The sequence below is a fragment of the Thalassophryne amazonica genome, chromosome 4, assembly GCF_902500255.1.
Source record: "Thalassophryne amazonica chromosome 4, fThaAma1.1, whole genome shotgun sequence".
In the NCBI taxonomy this organism is placed as follows: Eukaryota; Metazoa; Chordata; class Actinopteri; order Batrachoidiformes; family Batrachoididae; genus Thalassophryne; species Thalassophryne amazonica.
In genome coordinates this window covers 1,042,012-1,056,481 of record NC_047106.1, presented here as the reverse complement: position 1 = coordinate 1,056,481, position 14,470 = coordinate 1,042,012, and the positions used below count along the sequence as shown (strand labels likewise).

The 14,470-nt window shown below is 41.8% G+C and overlaps 1 protein-coding gene across 4 annotated transcripts in view; it reads right to left on the bottom strand.

Moving 5' to 3' along the window:
* The window catches only part of atg16l1 (ATG16 autophagy related 16-like 1 (S. cerevisiae)), a 164,587-nt gene extending 151,061 nt beyond the window's left edge, over positions 1-13,526 (bottom strand). For all 4 annotated transcript variants that reach the window (XM_034169002.1, XM_034169003.1, XM_034169004.1 and 1 more), the window contains exon 1: positions 13,349-13,526. The gene's annotated coding sequence lies outside the window, so the exon portion shown is untranslated. The remainder of the gene's footprint in view (positions 1-13,348) is intronic.
* Between the last annotated feature and the right edge of the window lie 944 nt (positions 13,527-14,470).

The window sequence follows — 14,470 nt, the reverse complement described above, 5'->3', positions numbered from 1 at the left end:
CGGTGGTTTGAATCATATTTGTCTAATAGATTACAATTTGTTCATGTAAATGGGGAATCTTCTTCACAGACTAAAGTTAATTATGGAGTTCCACAAGGTTCTGTGCTAGGACCAATTTTATTCACTTTATATATGCTTCCCTTAGGCAGTATTATTAGACGGTATTGCTTAAATTTTCATTGTTACGCAGATGATACCCAGCTTTATCTATCCATGAAGCCAGAGGACACACACCAATTAGCTAAACTGCAGGATTGTCTTACAGACATAAAGACATGGATGACCTCTAATTTCCTGCTTTTAAACTCAGATAAAACTGAAGTTATTGTACTTGGCCCCACAAATCTTAGAAACATGGTGTCTAACCAGATCCTTACTCTGGATGGCATTACCCTGACCTCTACTAATACTGTGAGAAATCTTGGAGTCATTTTTGATCAGGATATGTCATTCAAAGCGCATATTAAACAAATATGTAGGACTGCTTTTTTGCATTTACGCAATATCTCTAAAATTAGAAAGGTCTTGTCTCAGAGTGATGCTGAAAAACTAATTCATGCATTTATTTCCTCTAGGCTGGACTATTGTAATTCATTATTATCAGGTTGTCCTAAAAGTTCCCTAAAAAGCCTTCAGTTAATTCAAAATGCTGCAGCTAGAGTACTGACGGGGACTGGAAGGAGAGAGCATATCTCACCCATATTGGCCTCTCTTCATTGGCTTCCTGTTAATTCTAGAATAGAATTTAAAATTCTTCTTCTTACTTATAAGGTTTTGAATAATCAGGTCCCATCTTATCTTAGGGACCTCGTAGTACCATATCACCCCAATAGAGCGCTTCGCTCTCAGACTGCAGGCTTACTTGTAGTTCCTAGGGTTTGTAAGAGTAGAATGGGAGGCAGAGCCTTCAGCTTTCAGGCTCCTCTCCTGTGGAACCAGCTCCCAATTCAGATCAGGGAGACAGACACCCTCTCTACTTTTAAGATTAGGCTTAAAACTTTCCTTTTTGCTAAAGCTTATAGTTAGGGCTGGATCAGGTGACCCTGAACCATCCCTTAGTTATGCTGCTATAGACGTAGACTGCTGGGGGGTTCCCATGATGCACTGTTTCTTTCTCTTTTTGCTCTGTATGCACCACTCTGCATTTAATCATTAGTGATCGATCTCTGCTCCCCTCCACAGCATGTCTTTTTCCTGGTTCTCTCCCTCAGCCCCAACCAGTCCCAGCAGAAGACTGCCCCTCCCTGAGCCTGGTGCTGGTGGAGGTTTCTTCCTGTTAAAAGGGAGTTTTTCCTTCCCACTGTAGCCAAGTGCTTGCTCACAGGGGGTCGTTTTGACCGTTGGGGTTTTACATAATTATTGTATGGCCTTGCCTTACAATATAAAGCGCCTTGGGGCAACTGTTTGTTGTGATTTGGCGATATATAAAAAAATTGATTGATTGATTGATTGATTTTTCTTCTTCTACTAAGGTGGATTAGAACTTTTTGTGGGACAAAGCACGAACTACTGGACAGGAGGAAACTAGCAGTCAATGCGACTCACTGATTTGAAAATGCAGCCCTTTCAGTGTGTTGCTGTGACATGTCAATCATCTGTGTCCAATCAGATTTTAGGAGAGTCCAGTGAAACCCTGGCTTCCGCTCTAGCGCCACCCATGCCAGGAAGTGTTCAACAGTTGACATTTGCTGTTTCACTGTGACTGAAAATTTGGCACTTCCTGTTTAGGACGCCCTGTACCATGAGTGAGCTTCACGCCACTTTGCTTGTATTATATAGCGTGCACACTGATAAATGGATCAGAAAAGTCTGCACCACATTTACAGCACAAAGTCGGTAAAAGAGGAAAATGTTCAGCTTACCTTTGATTTGGAGGGGATGATTGTAGAAAGAAAAGCTTGTTGAGGGTCAAATTAGCCCAGAATAAAGCAAAATCCAGAGACAGGGAACTCTGAAACTGTCACACACGTCACTGCATGACACGGCGTTACAGAGCTGCACCTGCATAAATCAGGCTTAGGGTTAAATCACCATAAATTGTAAATTTATGTAAATTTGATATCTTAACTATTTCTATTTTGATAGCACCTGTACCTGGATGTGTTTCTGTATGTGGTTAAATGATTTAAAAAAAATGCTGAAAATATTAAAAGGTCCATTCAGTAGTTCAGTGCAGTTGAACCCAAAATGGCGCCATGTTCTCAGTTGATGCCGCTCTCCAATCAAGGCACTCTAGGGGTGACGAACAAGAAAGAAGGCCCTGCTCCAAAACCAACACCTTCAAGCTCAACTGAAATTTACAGCTGCCCACATGCACAAGGATCAGACGAGACAAAGATTGAGCTCTTTGACCACAATGACAAGAGGTATGTTTGAAGGAGTAAAGCTGAGGATTTCAAACCCGAGAACACAGTACCAATTGTCAAACATGGTAGCAGTCAAAGGGAGATGTCTAAGGTACACTGTGGACAGGAAGCCAGGGCAAAGCGCAGATTATTCTGAACATTTTGATATGCAACACATGGGCATGATTCCTCTAATATTTGTTAATTGCAGACAAAACAAAACAAAAACAATATGAAACAAAATTACATACTTTCATACTGGACATTTGTTTTTCAATGCTTGACAATTTTCTTTATGCAACATTTCTGTGAGCCAAAGACTTTGGAGAAACCATTGAGAGCACCAAAACAGTACATCAACATGAATAAATGTGCATTTTCTATAAAGATTTGAAGAATATTCTAAATGTTTCTCATTGTTTCATACTTTGAGCCAAATTCTCTCTGCAAACAGTTGTAGAGACAAATGTGTGACACATACTCAGAGCTGAGAATGTTCTGTGACTTTAATCATGACGACAGAGCTCCACCTGTTTGCTGCATAGTGACACGTTCTGCTGCTTCGAACACATACTGTGGTGGAGGTCAAGGTAAATTTCTCACTCAGCTTACTTGTACCCGTAGGTCCCACACGATGGAACTGAAGACAATTACATACTGTGAACAAAATTCTTTACCGATAGCCAGAGGTTTTCTAAGAGTGATTTTGACAGACGGATTGGTGCAGCATCTGCAGTGATGCGGTCGCTGTATCGGACCGTCGTGGTAAAAAGCTCTCGATTTACCACTCGATCTATGTTCCGATCCTCACCTATGGTCATGAGATTTGGCTCATGACCGAAAGAACGAGATCGTGAGTACAGTACAAGCGGCTGAGATGAGTTTCCTCCACAGGGTGGCTGGGCGCTCCCTTAGAGATAGGGTGAGGAGCTCGGTCACTCGGGAGGAGCTCGGAGTTGAGCCGCTGCTCCTCCACATGGAAAGGAGCCAGTTGAGGTGGCTCTGGCATCTTTTCCGGATGCCCCCTGGACGCCTCACAGGAGAGGTGTTCCGGGCACGTCCCATTGGGAGGAGGCCCCGAGGAAGACCCAGGACACGCTGGAGGGACTACATCTCTCGGATGGCTGTTTTTGTGCAAATATTTGCTCATTTTGAAATGGATGCCTGCAACACATTTCAAAAAAGCGAGTGATAATTGTGTCAATAGTCCCTCAGGAAATGGGAGAGACTAATCCCCGGTGGAGTGTGGGAGTTTCAGCACAAACCATTCGGAGGAGGTTCCAGCAAGTATGATTTGGCTGAAGACGTCTTGCTGCAAACAAACAATACAGTAAAATTTTGAAGTTGGGAAATTGCCCATGTAATATGAATTAACATAAGTTTACGGCACTCAGTTCATGTCATTCTGGAGGATTCGCAGCCCTGATTCTTCTTTCCTCAAACGTGTGGCCATCAGGAAAGACAACCTGCACACACTGGTTAATACAACCCCTGGCAAAAATTATGGAATCACCGGCCTCGGAGGATGTTCATTCATCTCATTTTGTAGAAAAAAAAGCAGATCACAGACATGACACAAAACTAAAGTCATTTCAAATGGCAACTTTCTGGCTTTAAGAAACACTATAAGAAATCAAGAAAAAAGATTGTGGCAGTCAGTAACGGTTACTTTTTTAGACCAAGCAGAGGAAAAAAATATGGAATCACTCAATTCTGAGGAAAAAATTATGAAATCACCCTGTAAATTTTCATCCCCAAAACTAACACCTGCATCATATCAGATCTGCTCGTTAGTCTGCATCTAAAAAGGAGTGAACACACCTTGGAAAGCTGTTGCACCAAGTGGACTGACATGAATCATGGCTCCAACACGAGAGATGTCAATTGAAACAAAGGAGAGGATTATCAAACTCTTAAAAGAGAGTAAATCATCACGCAATGTTGCAAAAGATGTTGGTTGTTCACAGTCAGCTGTGTCTAAACTCTGGACCAAATACAAACAACATGGGAAGGTTGTTAAAGGCAAACATACTGGTAGACCAAGGAAGACATCAAAGCGTCAAGACAGAAAACTTAAAGCAATATGTCTCAAAAATCGAAAAATGCACAACAAAACAAATAAGGAACGAATGGGAGGAAACTGGAGTCAACGTCTGTGACCGAACTGTAAGAAACCGCCTAAAGGAAATGGGATTTACATACAGAAAAGCTAAACGAAAGGCATCATTAACACCTAAACAGAAAAAAACAAGGTTACAATGGGCTAAGGAAAAGCAATTGTGGACTGTGGATGACTGGATGAAAGTCATATTCAGTGATGAATCTCGAATCTGCATTGGGCAAGGTGATGATGCTGGAACTTTTGTTTGGTGCCTTTCCAATGAGATTTATAAAGATGACTGCCTGAAGAGAACGTAAATTTCCACAGTCATTGATGATATGGGGCTGCATGTCAGGTAAAGGCACTGGGGAGATGGCTGTCATTACATCATCAATAAATGCACAAGTTTATGTTGATATTTTGGACAATTGAAAGGATGTTTGGGGATGATGAAATCATTTTTCAAGATGATAATGCATCTTGCCATAGAGCAAAAACATTTCTTGCAAAAAGACACATAGGGTCAATGTCATGGCATAGGGTCAATGTCAATGAGCAGATCTGATTTGATGCAGGTGTTAATTTGGGGGATGAAAATTTACAGGGTGATTCCATAATTTTTTCCTCAGAATTGAGTGATTCCATATTTTTTTCCTCTGCTTGGTCTAAAAAAGTAACCGTTACTGACTGCCACAATCTTTTTTTCTTGATTTCTTATAGTGTTTCTTAAAGCCAGAAAGTTGCCATTTGAAATGACTTTAGTTTTGTGACATGTCTGTGATCTGCTTTTTTTCTACAAAATTAAACAACTGAATGAACATCCTCTGAGGCCGGTGATTCCATAATTTTTGCCAGGGGTTGTAGAAGTGGAAAGCTCAGATGTTTCGTTCCAGACTCCCTAAACTTTGACCGTCTTCGGCCAAAGCATACTCGCCACCTAGCGGACATGCCAGTTGAAGACGTGCCGGTGTCACAGACTGAACGGTCCCCCCTAAAAATTTGTCCGCCCTGCCGTCACTGCACATGTGTTATTTCTGAGCGCCAGCAGCGATTCATAAGTATCACCTCGTTTCTGCTTCAAACTGCACTCCAGTCATCTATCTCAATGACATATCTGAAGCTTCTGTACAACAATCATTTACACATAAATTCAGCATTATTTCTTAAAACTCAGCACATCTGACTCCGACTCTCTTCACCCAAAGCGATCAAAGGGAATAATGTGAATATTAACCATCAGATGACAAAGTAAAACTTCTTAAATCAGGGGTGGGCAACTTGTTCCAGAAAGGGCCAAGAGGGTGCAGGTTTTCTTTGCAGCAACTGATTCCACCAGGTGATTTCACTGATTAATATCACTTTGAGCAGATGGAATCAGTTAATGAGTGAAATCACCTGGTGGAGTCAGTGGCTGCAAAGAAAACCTGTACCCTCTTGGCCCTTTCTGGAACAAGTTGCCACCCCTGTCTTAAATCATTCTAAAGTCAGTTGAAAGCAGAAATGAGGCGATAATCAGCGAATGGCTGCTGATGCTCCAACATGACGTAGCGCAATGAAGGCAGGGGTGCCGATTTATAGGGGACGGTTCGGTCTGTGACACCGGTTTAGTTTCCACTGAAACGTTTCTGTGTAGGCTCTCAGTTGTCCAGGTGGTTTCCATAGTAGAGAAGCTTGAATCTTCGACTGGACTGGGTTGCTTGACGCGAGGACCACATGTTTGAGGACAAGGAAGTTAAAATCTTAGCAAGAGAGAAGAAATGGTTTGAGAGAGGGGTTAAGGAGGCATTCTATGTGAAACAGATGAAACCCAGCCTTAACCGAGGAGGGGGTCTGAGACACGCTTTGTCCCGTTTACAATGGGGTACTCAGGTCAAAGGATTTTCAGTCTTTTGTTCATGGTAATGAGCCATTCACGTCATCAGAAAAGGGAGAGAGCAACTGGTTAGGTTTAAAACTCCAGCTTTTGTGGCTTCTATTTATTCTTGTCTCCAAGAGTCAAGACAGAAGTCAGACTACCAGAGCAAGAATTTTAGCTGAGGAAGCTTCTGCGATTAGAAGCTAAACGTCCTCGCGTCAAGCAACCCAATCCAGTCGAAGATTCAAGCTTCTCTACTATTTCCACTGAAACCACCGTCTTCCAAATGGTTTGAGCTGAAACCGCCACACTCCACCCGGGAATTAGCCTTTCCCTCAGGAAACAGTGATTTTTTTTTTTTTAAGTCAACTAATGGCCCAGTCACATGGCACTTAACGAAACAAGAAATCTGGACTTTCGTTGGCATAGTTTAACCTTCGCGCAGCTTCATTCCTGCAGCTGGCGCTTCGTCAGGATTTTTAAACTGTTGAAAAATTTGAACGAAGGGCAACAAAAACCTCAATTCGTCCGTGTCTCGTTTTGCTGTTCTTGATTTTTTTTAATCATTTGTTTAGTTTTTGTAGCATTACTGTTTAATTTGATTTCGTTCGACCGGCTGAATGTTTTCACACAGTGCAGAAGCCGGTTTGTGAGCGCTGAGGTTGCTGCTGCGTTCAGGTACCGTCGGAAATTACAGGGCAAAGTCAGCCTGTTTGTGTGCATTTTTTTATCTGGGTGGGGGTCAGCTTCACTGGGCTCAGGCACCTTATAAAGGGAAGAATTAATCTTTTGTGTGGATACAATTAATTATTTTATTTTATTTTTTATATATATATATATATATATATATATATATATATATATATATATATAATAATAATTTGCCACAAGCAACTGCTGAATTTGAAACAACAAAAAAGTTGTGTAATTTCCGACGGTACATGAACGCAGCATCAGCGGCAGCTGCTGCATGCGCTTATTATTTTGTATTAAATATAACAATATGAGTGTAGGAATGACAATCCAGCCCTTATGTACATGTGGCAACAGGTAGATGATTATATAAGAGCTGTTCTGGAAGGAAGAATGCACATTGTGGATCAGCTGCAGCTGGTGAAAATAACCGCACATGGGGAGTCGATACGCGGCGTTCACACGAACTGATCAGTTTACTGCTCTGATATATTCAATCATCTTTACACTTTTATTTATTCCTCCTTTTGACAGTTTTCTGTTATAAATCAATATATATGGCTTAGTAATGTAATACAGTGATACAGCAGTGACCATGGCAGACCAGGTTTTTTTTAATAAAATTGGAGCAAGACGGAGCGCGCAGCGTGTCGTCAGACACTGAGGATTCTGATGATCAATCAATCAATTCAATCAATTTTTTTATATAGCGCCAAATCACAACAAACAGTTGCCCCAAGGCGCTTTATATTGTAAGGCAAGGCCATACAATAATTATGTAAAACCCCAACGGTCAAAACGACCCCCTGTGAGCAAGCACTTGGCTACAGTGGGAAGGAAAAACTCCCTTTTAACAGGAAGAAACCTCCAGCAGAACCAGGCTCAGGGAGGGGCAGTCTTCTGCTGGGACTGGTTGGGGCTGAGGGAGAGAACCAGGAAAAAGACATGCTGTGGAGGGGAGCAGAGATCGATCACTAATGATTAAATGCAGAGTGGTGCATACAGAGCAAAAAGAGAAAGAAACAGTGCATCATGGGAACCCCCCAGCAGTCTACGTCTATAGCAGCATAACTAAGGGATGGTTCAGGGTCACCTGATCCAGCCCTAACTATAAGCTTTAGCAAAAAGGAAAGTTTTAAGCCTAATCTTAAAAGTAGAGAGGGTGTCTGTCTCCCTGATCTGAATTGGGAGCTGGTTCCACAGGAGAGGAGCCTGAAAGCTGAAGGCTCTGCCTCCCATTCTACTCTTACAAACCCTAAGAACTACAAGTAAGCCTGCAGTCTGAGAGCGAAGCGCTCTATTGGGGTGATATGGTACTACGAGGTCCCTAAGATAAGATGGGACCTGATTATTCAAAACCTTATAAGTAAGAAGAAGAATTTTAAGTTATATTCTAGAATTAACAGGAAGCCAATGAAGAGAGGCCAATATGGGTGAGATATGCTCTCTCCTTCTAGTCCCCGTCAGTACTCTAGCTGCAGCATTTTGAATTAACTGAAGGCTTTTTAGGGAACTTTTAGGACAACCTGATAATAATGAATTACAATAGTCCAGCCTAGAGGAAATAAATGCATGAATTAGTTTTTCAGCATCACTCTGAGACAAGACCTTTCTGATTTTAGAGATATTGCGTAAATGCAAAAAAGCAGTCCTACATATTTGTTTAATATGCGCTTTGAATGACATATCCTGATCAAAATGATGATCAAGGAGATGATCCCTCTTTTGATCTGGATGAGGAACCAGAGCAGGGGGTCCACCGACATGCGCACAGATCTCCACAGCTTCTGTCTGCAGTTTCTCCAGGACTCAGACGCTATGACCTCCATCCGAGTCCTGGAACTCAGAGATGCAGACACACACTGCTCTAGCTGTGGCTCAAGGCACGTTTCATTTAAAGCGTCGCGATCGTTAGCTTCGGTTTTGTTAAGTTCCTCATTCGTCCCTTGTGACTTTTTTTTTTACTTTTTCCCCCTTCATTCAAGAATCGTCGTGTGCCGTGTGACTGGGCCATCACACACACACACACACACACACACACACACACACACACACACACACACACACACACACACACGACCCTTCTGCCCTCTAGAGGCTCAGAGGACTGGAGCTGTTCTCAGGCTAAATGTTTGGGTGTTTGTGTGAATTTTTCAGTGCTCTAACATAACAGTGACAAATTTGGTAGATTTTATCGTCATCTTGAATTTTATGGCCCAGTCACACGGCACTTACCGAAGGGTGACGAAGCCCTGACGAAACAAGAAATCTGGACTTTCGTTGACTGTCGTTGGCATCGTTTAACCTTCGCGCAGCGTCGTTCCTGCAGCGGGCGCTTCGTCAGGATTTTTAAACTGTTGAAAAATTTGAACGAAGGGCAACGAAAACCTCAGTTCATCTGTGTCTCGTTTTGCTGTCATTCTTGACGTTTTTTTAATCGTTTGTGTAATTTTTGTAACGTTATTGTTTAATTTGACTTTGTTGGAGCAGCTGAACTTTTTCACACAGCGCAGAAGCCGGTTTGTGAGCGCTGAGGCTAATCTTTTGTGTGGCTATAATTAATTATTTTGCCACAAGCAACTGCTGAATTTGAAACAACAAAAAAAGTTGTGGAATTTCCGACGGTACTTGAATGCAGCATGAGCGGCAGCAGCAGCTCCTGCGTGCGCTTATTATTTTTTATTAAATATAACAATATGAGTGTAGGAATGACAATCCAGTACTTCTGTACATGTGGCAACAGGTAGATGAATCAAAATGATGATATAAAGAGCTGTTCTGGAAGGAAGAATTCACGTTGTGGAACAGTGATCAGCTGGTGGAATAACCGCACATGAGTCAATGCGCGCGTTCACACGCACTGATTAATTACTGCTCTGATATATTCAATCATCTTTACACTTATATTTATTCTCCCTTTTGACAGTTTTCTGTTATAAATCAATATATATGGCTTAGAACATAATACAGTGATACAGCAGTGACCACAGCACACTTTTTTTTTATATATATATATATATATATATATAAATTGGAGCATGATGGAGCGCGCAGAGTGTCGACAGACAGTGTGGATTCTGATGATAATGGAGATGGTCCCTCTTTTGTTCTGGACAAGGAACCAGAGCAGGTGGTCCATCAACATGCACACAGATCTCCACAGATTCTGTTTGCAGTTTCTCCAAGACTCAGGTGCTATGAGCTCCGTTCAAGCGCTGAGTGCTGGAGCAGACACACACTGCTGCAGCTGTGGTCACCAGTGGTGTCCCCCAGGGATCAGTTATAGGGCCGATATTGTTCTTGCTTTTTATCAATGATTTGCCGTGTGCAATAAAGTCAAATTGTAAAATTTTCGCAGATGACACGAAGGTGTATCACCCCATCCTTTCTTTAACTGATGGGGAAGACCTCCAGTCAGACATAGACAGTCTCATGGCTTGGTCTGAAGAATGGTTACTTGGGTTTAATGAAGGAAAATGCTCCATATTGGTAGAAAAAATCCATGTTACGATTATTTTATGAATGAAAAACAATTACAAGTGGTTTCACAAGAAAGAGACCTAGGAGTGTTGATTTCCAAGGACTTATCCTTTTCCCGCCACATTGCTCTTTCAGCAGGTAAGGCCAATAGAATTCTTGGGATGATAAAAAGGACCTTTTTGTTTATTGACAAGGACTCTTCTTCTTTTATACAAAACGTTTGTTCGTCCTCACCTTGAATACTGTGTGCAGGCATGGTCACCATATTTGCAGAAAGACAAAAATATTTTAGAGAAAGTACAGAGAAGGGCCACTAAGTTGGTTCCAGAATTTAAAAATTTGCCTTATGAGGATAGGCTCTTGCAACTTGGTCTCACAAGTCTTGAAGATAGACGAACTCGAGGTGATCTGATTGAAATATACAAAATTTTGCATGGTTTTGAGAATGTTGAGCCCACGGTATTTTTTGAATTGAGAGGGTATACTGGCCTTAGAGGGCATAAATGGTGCTTGGAAGTTAATAGCTCTAGCAGACAATCCTGCAGCTAAACTGCAGGATTGTCTTACAGACATAAAGACATGGATGACCTCTAATTTCCTGCTTTTAAACTCAGATAAAACTGAAGTTATTGTACTTGGCCCCACAAATCTTAGAAGCATGGTGTCTAACCAGATCGTTACTCTGGATGGCATTTCCCTGATCTCTAGTAATACTGTGAGAAATCTTGGAGTCATTTTTGATCAGGATATGTCATTCAAAGCGCATATTAAACAAATATGCAGGACTGCCTTTTTGCATTTACGCAATATCTCTAAAATCAGAAAGGTCTTGTCTCAGAGTGATGCTGAAAAACTAATTCATGCATTTATTTCCTCTAGGCTGGACTATTGTAATTCATTATTATCAGGTTGTCCTAAAAGTTCCCTAAAAAGCCTTCAGTTGGTTCAGAATGCTGCAGCTAGAGTACTGACGGGGACTAGCAGGAGAGAGCATATCTCACCCGTGTTGGCCTCTCTTCATTGGCTTCCTGTTAATTCTAGAATAGAATTTAAAATTCTTCTTCTTACTTATAAGGTTTTGAATAATCAGGTCCCATCTTATCTTAGGGACCTCGTAGTACCATATTACCCCATTAGAGCGCTTCGCTCTCAGACTGCGGGCTTACTTGTGGTTCCTAGGGTTTGTAAGAGTAGAATGGGAGGCAGAGCCTTCAGCTTTCAGGCTCCTCTCCTGTGGAACCAGCTCCCAATTCAGATCAGGGAGACAGATACCCTCTCTACTTTTAAGATTAGGCTTAAAACTTTCCTTTTCGCTAAGGCTTATAGTTAGGGCTGGATCGGGTGACCCTGGACCATCCCTTGGTTATGTTGCTTTAGACGTAGACTGTGGGGGGGTTCCCATGATGCACTGTTTCTTTCTCTTTTTGCTCCGTATGCATCACTCTGCATTTAATCATTAGTGATCGATCTCTGCCCCCCTTCTCGGCATGTCTTTTTCCTGGTTCTTTCCCTCAGCCCCAACCAGTCTCAGCAGAAGACTGCCCCTCCCTGAGCCTGGTTCTGCTAGAGGTTTCTTCCTGTTAAAAGGGAGTTTTTCCTTCCCACTGTGGCCAAGTGCTTGCTCATAGGGGGTCGTTTTGACCGTTGGGGTTTTTCATAATTATTGTATGGCCTTGCCTTACAATATGGAGCGCCTTGGGGCAACTGTTTGTTGTGATTTGGCGCTATATAAGAAAAAAGTTGATTGATTGATTGATAGATTAAATGTGAGGAAAGAATTCTTTAGTAACCGAGCAGTAAAGATCTGGAATAGTTTGCCACCTGAAGTGGTCTTATCCCCAAGTACAGATATTTTTAAAGCAAATTATGATTTGTATTATAGTATAACGAATGCCACCGGATTTTGATTTTGATTGTTGATAGCTGTTTTTATTGAATGTTATGATTTGTTATGATGTGTTATATGCAATCATGTATTATTCTTAGTACAGATATTTTTAAAGCAGGGGTGGTGGCCAAGTGGTTAATGCGCTTGGTTTCAGTTCGGAAGGTGGAGTTGCGTCAGGAAGGGCATCCGGCGTAAAACCTGTGCCAAATCAACATGCAGATCCACCTTGGATTTGCTGTGGCGACCCCGAGTGCAAACAAGGGAGCAGCCGAAGGGACTTACTATTTTAGCCTAACGAATGTCACCTGATTTTGATTGATAGTTGTTTTTACTGAATGTTATTTGTTATGATGTGTCATTATATGCAATCATGTATACAAATATTTTACACAATAAAATGAATTATGAATTAGGAATTATTATGAATTATGTGGCTCCAGGTGCGTTTCGTCGAGATCGTGAGCTTCGGTTTTGTTAATTTCCTCTTTCGTCCCTTTCGCGCTCTTGCTTCGCAGACTGTTCGGTGATAAAGCTCTTTCGTCCACCTTCTCTCAACGAATTGTGACGTTTTTTACTTTTTCCCTTTGTTCAGGAATCGTCGTGTGCCGTGTGACTGGACCATTACTCTGAAACGTCGTTCAGTGACAAAACATCTTTAAATGCCAAATTTTAATTTCAGTAACAGAGTTACTTGTCGCTGGTCTGATACTGGACAGACACACGGACAGGTATAGACAGAGAAGCATGCTGAGGAAGGACATCAGAGGTGTTGCAGCGCCTCCTAGCGAAAGCAGACGGAAGCCATATCAAAGTAAGTATGAAACAGCTGAGGTTATTGACGTCACTAATGTTAACCGTGTTTTTAAAATTTGTTTTATTTTAAAATGTTAGAAATGCTTACAAACGTGAGGCGGGAAAAACAAAGCGCGTGACTCAACACATTAGCATGCCAGTCGTTAGCTCAAAGGAAGCTCGTGCGCACTCACAGAGAAGGTGAAGAGCTGCTGACGTCTTCTTATTACCGCCACCACGTGACGTCAGACTCCTCGACGTGAATTCGTTCACTTTTATCGGTCAACCGGTGTCGGTTTCTTCTGCAGCCTCCCTCCAAAACATCCCCATTTTGGCTCCGAAGGAGCACTTCCTCATTGTCCCAGGGATATGACGTCTGCTTTAACGACGTCATTGGGATGAGTCTGCCCACACACCACATTGCGAAACGTAGTATGGTAGGGGAAGGTTCCGCCCTTTTCCCCTCTGGATTCCGCCCTTTTGGCTTCTGATTGGCTAGAAGATGAGCAGCAGTAGAAGTCTGTTTTGAAACGTTACACTCGAGCAGGACAGACTGACTGACATTCTTAATCTTAATCTTAATCTCAATATAAAAAATGTGAACTCCTCCCGATAAAGAATTGCGATTTAGACTCATTTTGCGACATCTCTGTAAAAGAAAGAGTAACATATTTGGGCATTATTATTTGTAAAAAATTATAAGGAGAGATGTGCTGTAAATTTTGCTCCCATAACTGATAAAACAAAGAAGCGTTTCAACCAGTGGCTCCAAAGGGATCTAAGTTTGAAAGGCAGAGTTCTGCTTACTTACTCTGCCTTATCACTATATTTAGACAATCCTACCCTTAAATCTATAGACCAGATACTGTTCAACTTTATTTGGAAAAATCACATACATTGTGTAGCGGGATGAAAGTCCCGGGTCCCAATTGAAAAGACGTTCCCGCTAGTTTGGCTAATGGGGAAGAGGGAGTTTTCTTTTGGTTGACCTGGTAGAGGAACGGTCTTTTGGTGCGAGCCGCGTGGGTTCGATCCCCACCGTCGTCCCGGCCACGAAGGTCCTGCTGCTTCAATCATTTGAAAAAAATCCATCATAATGAACCCGTATGAGAAAGGTGGATTAAATGTCCTTGACTTTACAACTCTAAACAATACCTTCAAAATAAACTAGATAAAGTCTTATCTTAAAAACCAGACTTCCATTTGGAATATCTTCCCTCATCATATACGTATTCTCGTCTGTTGGTGGCCTCAGTTTCCTCCTCCTCTGTAATTACAATGTTGACAAGATTCCAGCAAATTTATCTGCTTTTCAC